Source organism: Pleurodeles waltl, chromosome 4_1 (genome assembly GCF_031143425.1).
Source record: "Pleurodeles waltl isolate 20211129_DDA chromosome 4_1, aPleWal1.hap1.20221129, whole genome shotgun sequence".
NCBI lineage: Eukaryota > Metazoa > Chordata > Amphibia > Caudata > Salamandridae > Pleurodeles > Pleurodeles waltl.
The window spans coordinates 40,411,348-40,421,379 of record NC_090442.1 but is presented as its reverse complement, the minus strand read 5'-3'; the positions used below and the strand labels follow the sequence as shown (position 1 = coordinate 40,421,379).

At 39.4% G+C, this 10,032-nt stretch overlaps 1 non-coding gene across 1 annotated transcript; it reads left to right on the top strand.

The window, feature by feature from the left end:
• The first annotated feature begins 3,584 nt into the window (after positions 1–3,584).
• Positions 3,585–3,657, top strand: TRNAQ-UUG (transfer RNA glutamine (anticodon UUG)). The gene has a single exon. It is a non-coding gene; the product is annotated as a tRNA-Gln (tRNA).
• Positions 3,658–10,032: the final 6,375 nt, after the last annotated feature.

Genomic DNA, 10,032 nt, shown 5'->3' with positions numbered 1-10,032 from the left:
AGTTTAAGACTTTGGAAGTACCTTTAATTCCAAAGTCGAATTTGCATATAACTTTAATTTAAAAGCAGCCAGCAAGGCAGGCTTGCTTTTAAAATGACACTGGGCACCTCAGCAATGCACCTAGGTGTGCACCACCTATGCTGTGGTCCCTAAACCTACATGCCCTACCATATACTAGGGACTTATAGGTAGGTTAACTTAGCCACTTATAATTAGCCTAATTTGCATATCCATTTTACACAGAGCACAGGCCCTGGGACTGGTTAGCAATACCCAGGGCACCTTTAAAGTCAGGAAAACACCAGCAAAAAGTGGAAAATGGGGGCAAAAAGTTATGGGGCCTCTGCAATCAGCCCTGTTTTCTCACACTAGAGAAGAATCATAAAGGATTGACACAATTGCTGCCTTTGCTGTTGCCCCAGTTGTGTAATCTGTCAAGGACTGGTCTCTTGCAGATTGAGTCACCTAGTTGCAATTGTGTGGTAAAAATCACCCTTACAACCATTTTTGCTATAAACTTGAGATCTTTCTGAGATACTATCTCACAGACTTCTTATGAATGAGGAACTCTGAAATTGTCACATTCCAATTTGTACGTCCTTAAAACTATGCTGGTTATTCAAATGGCCAGATTGTTTTTTAAATTCCTTTTTGTCTCGAGTTGTAGTTATATTGATACAGAGGCATAATTGTTGAATGATATATATTGGTTTGATTGAAATATGTTCGTAGAGGTGGTGATAGGCTTTCTGTGTCTGTCTGAGAGCAAGGACCGGTTAACGTCTTTTTCCAAGAGCAATTTGTTGTGAAAGGTATCAGGCAAAGGAGTATGTATTGTGATGTGGTTCTCTGACTGCTTCTGTCCACTTGCCAAAAGTTCCAAGGCCCTATGATAGCACAAAAACGGTGAGATTGAAGTGGTGGGTGCCGGAGGTTTAAAATGGTCAGTTTAATTTAAGACAGAAAAGTGAAACGAATGACTGCAGAAATACTGTATGTGGCCATGAACTGAGATGAAAGGATGATTTTGGAACTCTGTCTTGCAGATTACCCTCAATGCCGCAGTGGATAGGGCACTACTCTCACAGACCAGGGTGTGTAAGTTTAAGTCTATCTGAGGTGCACACCCTGAACTAATACATTTTTGCTGAAACCTAATCATATTGTTTACTCTTCCTCGTAGCAGCTTGCCAGGGTGATAGTATATTGCAACAGAACCATTCCACTTCTTCACTGAAAAGAGTCATGCTGGTTACCCAAATGTGCAGCGTGTCATTTTCTACAGCTTTCTTTATTGAAATTAAACTTGGACTCACTTGAAATATTCTCTTTCAAAATGAATGTTTTGAGCTGCTGTGAATTTTATTTCTAGAGGTGGTGACAGGCTTTAAGGTACGTGCTTAGGTCAAGGCCCTGTTCATGTCACTTGTATAAGCTAATTCAGGGAGCAAATTAGCAAGTCAAGAAATGGGAAGTCTGAACTACTATCAAAGCAGTTTCATTCTCTTTTCAAATAATCCCAAAATACCATTGCAGCATAAAACAGAGTATTCAATAAAAGAAGAAAGGAGGATTAACGGCAAAAAAGCACAGCATAAGATATGAAACTTCGGAAATTATCTAGATATTGTTTGAAAAAACTCCTTTGATGGACAGAAGATGAAGAACGGTATGGGATCCTGTCCTGCGCACCTGTAATTGATATGTTCCACATCCATTCATACCACCTAACCCTAAACACCCAAACATATTGCAGTCAGTGACCATGTGGCCTAATGAATAAGGCATCTGACTTCAGGTCAGAAGATTGAGGGTTCGAGTCCCTTCATGGTTGAGTCTTTTTCTCACAGCACCCAACTTATCTTTACATACAAACTGGAAACACACTCTTACAATACTCCTTTCACTCTCACTCATTAAGAAAGCCCAATGCAAACTGCATAACCAGTCACGTTATGCCTTCAGCATTGCTACTGTTCTGTCTTTCTGCCATAACAAAGTACCTCTTCATAAATGCCACGGATATGCAATACGTATACAACAATATGACATGGCACGATCATTCTGAACAGAACTGTGGGTAGATTCAGTGCAGGAAGTGTGTGCGTGCAGAAAGCAGAAACTATGCATGGGTAGAAGCTCTATGATTTTCATCAGGAATAATGCAAATTGTCCCTCAGAAGAAATATAGTACTGGAGAAGAATCATAAAGGATTGACACAATTGCTGCCTTTGCTGTTGCCCCAATTGTGTAATCTGTCAAGGACTGGTTTCTTGCAGATTGAGGCACCTAGTTGCAATTGTGTGGTATAAATCACCCTTACAACCATTTTTGCTATAAACTTGAGATCTTTCTGAGATACTATCTCACAGACTTCTTATGAATGAGGAACTCTGAAATTGTCACATTTCAATTTGTACGTCGTTAAAACTCTGCTGGTTATTCAAATGGGCAGATTGTTTTTTAAATTCCTTTCTGTCTCGAGTTGTAGTTATATTGATACAGAGGCATAATTGTTGAATGATATATATTGGTTTGATTGAAATATGTTCGTAGAGGTGGTGATAGGCTCTCTGTGTCTGTCTGAGAACAAGGACCGGTTAACGTCTTTTTCCAAGAGCAATTTGTCGTGAAAGGTATCAGGCAAAGGAGTATGTATTGTGATGTGGTTCTCTGTCTGCCTCTGTCCACTTGCCAAAAGTTCCAAGGCCCTATGATAGCACGAAAACGGTAAGATTGAAGTGGTGGGTGCCAGAGGTTTAAAATGGTCAGTTTAATTAAAGACAGAAAAGTGAAACGAATGACTGCAGAAATACTGTATGTGGCCATGAACTGAGATGAAAGGATGATTTTGGAACTCTGTCTTGCAGATTACCCTCAATGCCGCAATGGATAGGGCACTACTCTCACAGACCAGGGTGTGTAAGTTTAAGTCTATCTGAGGTGCACACCCTGAACTATTACATTTTTGCTAAAACCTAATCATATTGTTTACTCTTCCTCGTAGGAGCTTGCCAGGGTGATAGTATATTGCAACAGAACCATTCCACTTCTTCACTGAAAAGAGTCATGCTGGTTACCCAAATGTGCAGCGTGTCATTTTATACAGCTTTCTTTATTGAAATTAAACTTGGACACTTGAAATTTTCTCTATCAAAATGATTGTTTTGAGCTGCTGTTAATTTTATTTCTAGAGGTGGTGACAGGCTTTCAGGTACGTGCTTAGGTCAAGGCCCTGTTCATGTCACTTGTATAAGCTAATACAGGGAGCGAATTAGCAAGTCAAGAAATGAGAAGTCTGAAATAGTGTCAAAGCAGTTTCATTCTCTTTTCAAATAATCCAAAAATACCATTGCAGCATAAAACAGAGTATTCAATAAAAGAAGAAAGGAGGATTAACGTCAAAAAAGCACATCATAAGATATGAAACTTTGGAAATTATCAAGATATTGTTTGAAAAAACTCCTTTGATGGAAAGAAGATGAAGAACGGTATGGGATCCTGTCCTGCGCAAAGGGAATTGATATGTTCCACATCCATTCATACCACCTAACCCTAAACACCCAAATATACTGTGGTCAGTGACCATGTGGCCTAATGGATAAGGCGTCTGACTTTGGATTAGAAGATTGAGGGTTCGAGTCCCTTCATGGTTGAGTCTTTTTCTCACAGCACCCAACTTATCTTTACATACAAACTGGAGGCACACTCTTAAAATACTCCTTTCACTCTCACTCATTAAGAAACCCCTATGCAAACTGCACAATCAGTCACGTTATGCCTTCAGCATTGCTACTTTTCTGTCTTTCTGCCATACCAAAGTACCTCTTCATAAATGCCACGGATATGCAATACGTATACAACAATATGACATGGCACAATCATTCTGAACAGAACTGTGGGTAGATTCAGTGCAGGGAGTGTGTGCGTGCAGAAAGCAGAAACTATGCATGGGTAGAAGCTCTATGATTTTCATCAGGAATAATGCAAATTGTCCCTCAGAAAAAATATAGTACTGGAGAAGAATCATAAAGAATTGACACAATTGCTGCCTTTGCTGTTGCCCCAATTGTGTAATCTGTCAAGGACTGGTCTCTTGCAGTTTGAGGCACCTAGTTGCAATTGTGTGGTATAAATCACCCTTACAACCATTTTTGCTATAAACTTGAGATCTTTCTGAGATACTATCTCACAGACTTCTTATGAATGAGGAACTCTGAAATTGTCACATTTCAATTTGTACGTCGTTAAAACTCTGCTGGTTATTCAAATGGGCAGATTGTTTTTTAAATTCCTTTCTGTCTCGACTTGTAGTTATATTGATACAGAGGCATAATTGTCGAATGATATATATTGGTTTGATTGAAATATGTTCGTAGAGGTGGTGATAGGCTTTCTGTGTCTGTCTGAGAGCAAGGACCGGTTAACGTCTTTTTCCAAGAGCAATTTGTTGTGAAAGGTATCAGGCAAAGGAGTATGTATTGTGATGTGGTTCTCTGACTGCTTCTGTCCACTTGCCAAAAGTTCCAAGGCCCTATGATAGCACAAAAACGGTAAGATTGAAGTGGTGGGTGCCAGAGGTTTAAAATGGTCAGTTTAATTAAAGACAGAAAAGTGAAACGAATGACTGCAGAAATACTGTATGTGGCCATGAACTGAGATGAAAGGATGATTTTGGAACTCTGTCTTGCAGATTACCCTCAATGCCGCAATGGATAGGGCACTACTCTCACAGACCAGGGTGTGTAAGTTTAAGTCTATCTGAGGTGCACACCCTGAACTAATACATTTTTGCTGAAACATAATCATATTGTTTACTCTTCCTCGTAGCAGCTTGCCAGGGTGATAGTATATTGCAACAGAACCATTCCACTTCTTCACTGAAAAGAGTCATGCTGGTTACCCAAATGTGCAGCTTGTCATTTTATACAGCTTTCTTTATTGAAATTAAACTTGGACTCACTTGAAATATTCTCTTTCAAAATGAATGTTTTGAGCTGCTGTGAATTTTATTTCTAGAGGTGGTGACAGGCTTTCAGGTACGTGCTTAGGTCAAGGCCCTGTTCATGTCACTTGTATAAGCTAATTCAGGGAGCAAATTAGCAAGTCAAGAAATGGGAAGTCTGAACTACTGCTAAAGCAGTTTCATTCTCTTTTCAAATAATCCAAAAATACCATTGCAGCATAAAACAGAGTATTCAATAAAAGAAGAAAGGAGGATTAACGGCAAAAAAGCACAGCATAAGATATGAAACTTTGGAAATGATCTAGATATTGTTTGAAAAAACTCCTTTGATGGAAAGAAGATGAAGAACGGTATGTGATCCTGTCCTGCGCACCTGTAATTGATATGTTCCACATCCATTCATACCACCTAACTCTAAACACCCAAACATATTGCAGACAGTGACCATGTGGGCTAATGGATAAGGCGCCTGACTTCAGATCAGACGATTGAGGGTTCAAGTCCCTTCATGGTTGAGTCTTTTTCTCACAGCACCCAACTTATCTTTACATACAAACTGGAAACACACTCTTACAATACTCCTTTCACTCTCACTCATTAAGAAAGCCCAATGCAAACTGCACAATCAGTCATGTTATGCCTTCAGCATTGCTACTTTTCTGTCTTTCTGCCATACCAAAGTACCTCTTCATAAATGCCACGGATATGCAATACGTATACAACAATATGACATGCCACAATCATTCTGAACAGAACTGTGGGTAGATTCAGTGCAGGGAGTGTGTGCGTGCAGAAAGCAGAAACTATGCATGGGTAGAAGCTCTATGATTTTCTCCAGGAATAATGCAAATTGTCCCTCAGAAAAAGTATAGTGCTAGAGAAGAATCATAAAGGATTGACACAATTGCTGCCTTTGCTGTTGCCCCAGTTGAGTAATCTGTCAAGGACTGGTCTCTTGCAGATTGAGGCACCTAGTTGCAATTGTGTGGTAAAAATAACCCTTACAACCATTTTTGCTATAAACTTGAGATCTTTCTGAGATACTATCTCATAGACTTCTTATGAATGAGGAACTCTGAAATTGTCACATTCCAATTTGTACGTCCTTAAAACTATGGTGGTTATTCAAATGGGAAGATTGTTTTTTAAATTCCTTTCTGTCTCGAGTTGTAGTTATATTGATACAGAGGCATAATTGTTGAATGATATATATTGGTTTGATTGAAATATGTTCGTAGAGGTGGTGATAAGGTTTCTGTGTCTGTCTGAGAGCAAGGACCGGTTAACGTCTTTTTCCAAGAGCAGTTTGTTGTGAAAGATATCAGGCAAAGGAGTATGTATTGTGATGTGGTTCTCTGACGGCCTCTGTCCACTTGCCAAAAGTTCCAAGGCCCTATGATAGCAGAAAAACGGTAAGATTGAAGTGGTGGGTGGTGGAGGTTTAAAATGGTCAGTTTAATTAAAGACAGAAAAGTGAAACGAATGACTGCAGAAATACTGTATGTGGCCATGAACTGAGATGAAAGGATGATTTTGGAACTCTGTCTTGCAGATTACCCTCAATGCCGCAATGGATAGGGCACTACTCTCACAGACCAGGGTGTGTAAGTTTAAGTCTATCTGAGGTGCACACCCTGAACTAATACATTTTTGCTGAAACCTAATCATAGTGTTTACTCTTCCTCGTAGCAGCTTGCCAGGGTGATAGTATATTGCAACAGAACCATTCCACTTCTTCACTGAAAAGAGTCATGCTGGTTACCCAAATGCGCAGCGTGTCATTTTATACAGCTTTCTTTATTGAAATTAAACTTAGACTCACTTGAAATTTTCTCTATCAAAATGATTGTTTTGAGCTGCTGTGAATTTTATTTCTAGAGGTGGTGACAGGCTTTCAGGTACGTGCTTAGGTCAAGGCCCTGTTCATGTCCCTTGTATAAGCTAATTCAGGGAGCAAATTAGCAAGTAAAGAAATGAGAAGTCTGAACTAGTGTCAAAGCAGTTTCAGTCTCTTTTCAAATAATCCCAAAACACCATTGCAGCATAAAACAGAGTATTCATTAAAAGAAGAAAGGAGGATTAATGGCAAAAAAGCACATCATAAGATATTATACTTTGGAAATTATCAAGATATTGTTTGAAAAAACTCCTTTGATGGAAAGAAGATGAAGAACGGTATGGGATCCTGTCCTGCGCAACGGTAATTGATATGTTCCACATCCATTCATACCACCTAACCCTAAACACCCAAACATACTGTGGTCAGTGACCATGTGGCCTAATGGATAAGGCTTTTGACTTTGGATTAGGAGATTGAGGGTTCGAGTCCCTTCATGGTTGAGTCTTTTTCTCACAGCACCCAACTTATCTTTACATACAAACTGGAGGTACACTCTTAAAATACTCCTTTCACCCTCACTAAGTAAGAAAGCCCAATGCAAACTGCACAATCAGTCACGTTATGCCTTCAGCATTGCTACTTTTCTGTCTTTCTGCCATACCAAAGTACCTCTTCATAAATGCCACGGATATGCAATACGTATACAACAATATGACATGGCACAATCATTCTGAACAGAACTGTGGGTAGATTCAGTGCAGGGAGTGCGTGTGTGCAGAAAGCAGAAACTATGCATGGGTAGAAGCTCTATGATTTTCTCCAGGAATAAAGCAAATTGTCCCTCAGAAAAAGTATAGTAGTAGAGAAGAATCATAAAGGATTGACACAATTGCTGCCTTTGCTGTTGCCCCAGTTGTGTAATCTGTCAAGGACTGGTCTCTTGCAGATTGAGGCACCTAGTTGCAATTGTGTGGTAAAAATCACCCTTACAACCATTTTTGCTATAAACTTGAGATCTTTCTGAGATACTATCTCACAGACTTCTTATGAATGAGGAACTCTGAAATTGTCACATTCCAATTTGTACGTCCTTAAAACTATGCTGGTTATTCAAATGGGAAGATTGTTTTTTAAATTCCTTTTTGTCTCGAGTTGTAGTTATATTGATACAGAGGCATAATTGTTGAATGATATATATTGGTTTGATTGAAATATGTTCGTAGAGGTGGTGATAGGCTTTCTGTGTCTGTCTGAGAGCAAGGACCGGTTAACGTCTTTTTCCAAGAGCAATTTGTTGTGAAAGGTATCAGGCAAAGGAGTATGTATTGTGATGTGGTTCTCTGACTGCTTCTGTCCACTTGCCAAAAGTTCCAAGGCCCTATGATAGCACAAAAACGGTAAGATTGAAGTGGTGGGTGCCGGAGGTTTAAAATGGTCAGTTTAATTTAAGACAGAAAAGTGAAACGAATGACTGCAGAAATACTGTATGTGGCCATGAACTGAGATGAAAGGATGATTTTGGAACTCTGTCTTGCAGATTACCCTCAATGCCGCAATGGATAGGGCACTACTCTCACAGAGCAGGGTGTGTAAGTTTAAGTCTATCTGAGGTGCACACCCTGAACTAATACATTTTTGCTGAAACCTAATCATATTGTTTACTCTTCCTCGTAGCAGCTTGCCAGGGTGATAGTATATTGCAACAGAACCATTCCACTTCTTCACTGAAAAGAGTCATGCTGGTTACCCAAATGTGCAGCGTGTCATTTTCTACAGCTTTCTTTATTGAAATTAAACATGGACTCACTTGAAATATTCTCTTTCAAAATGAATGTTTTGAGCTGCTGTGAATTTTATTTCTAGAGGTGGTGACAGGCTTTCAGGTACGTGCTTAGGTCAAGGCCCTGTTCATGTCACTTGTATAAGCTAATTCAGGGAGCAAATTAGCAAGTCAAGAAATGGGAAGTCTGAACTACTGTCAAAGCAGTTTCATTCTCTTTTCAAATAATCCAAAAATACCATTGCAGCATGAAACAGAGTATTCAATAAAAGAAGAAAGGAGGATTAACGGCAAAAAAGCACAGCATAAGATATGAAACTTCGGAAATTATCTAGATATTGTTTGAAAAAACTCCTTTGATGGACAGAAGATGAAGAACGGTATGGGATCCTGTCCTGCGCACCTGTAATTGATATGTTTCACATCCATTCATACCAGCTAACCCTAAACACCCAAACATATTGCAGTCAGTGACCATGTGGCCTAATGAATAAGGCATCTGACTTCAGGTCAGAAAATTGAGGGTTCGAGTCCCTTCATGGTAGAGTCTTTTTCTCACAGCACCCAACTTATCTTTACATACAAACTGGAAATGCACTCTTACAATACTCCTTTCACTCTCACTCATTAAGAAAGCCCAATGCAAACTGCACAATCAGTCACGTTATGCCTTCAGCATTGCTACTGTTCTGTCTTTCTGCCATAACAAAGTACCTCTTCATAAATGCCATGGATATGCAATACGTATACAACAATATGACATGGCACGATCATTCTGAACAGAACTGTGGGTAGATTCAGTGCAGGGAGTGTGTGCGTGCAGAAAGCAGAAACTATGCATGGGTAGAAGCTCTATGATTTTCATCAGGAATAATGCAAATTGTCCCTCAGAAGAAATATAGTACTGGAGAAGAATCATAAAGGATTGACACAATTGCTGCCTTTGCTGTTGCCCCAGTTGTGTAATCTGTCAAGGACTGGTTTCTTGCAGATTGAGGCACCTAGTTGCAATTGTGTGGTATAAATCACCCTTACAACCATTTTTGCTATAAACTTGAGATCTTTCTGAGATACTATCTCACAGACTTCTTATGAATGAGGAACTCTGAAATTGTCACATTTCAATTTGTACGTCGTTAAAACTCTGCTGGTTATTCAAATGGGCAGATTGTTTTTTAAATTCCTTTCTGTCTCGAGTTGTAGTTATATTGATACAGAGGCATAATTGTTGAATGATATATATTGGTTTGATTGAAATATGTTCGTAGAGGTGGTGATAGGCTTTCTGTGTCTGTCTGAGAACAAGGACCGGTTAAAGTCTTTTTCCAAGAGCAATTTGTCGCGAAAGGTATCAGGCAAAGGAGTATGTATTGTGATGTGGTTCTCTGACTGCCTCTGTCCACTTGCCAAAAGTTCCAAGGCCCTATGATAGCACGAAAACGGTA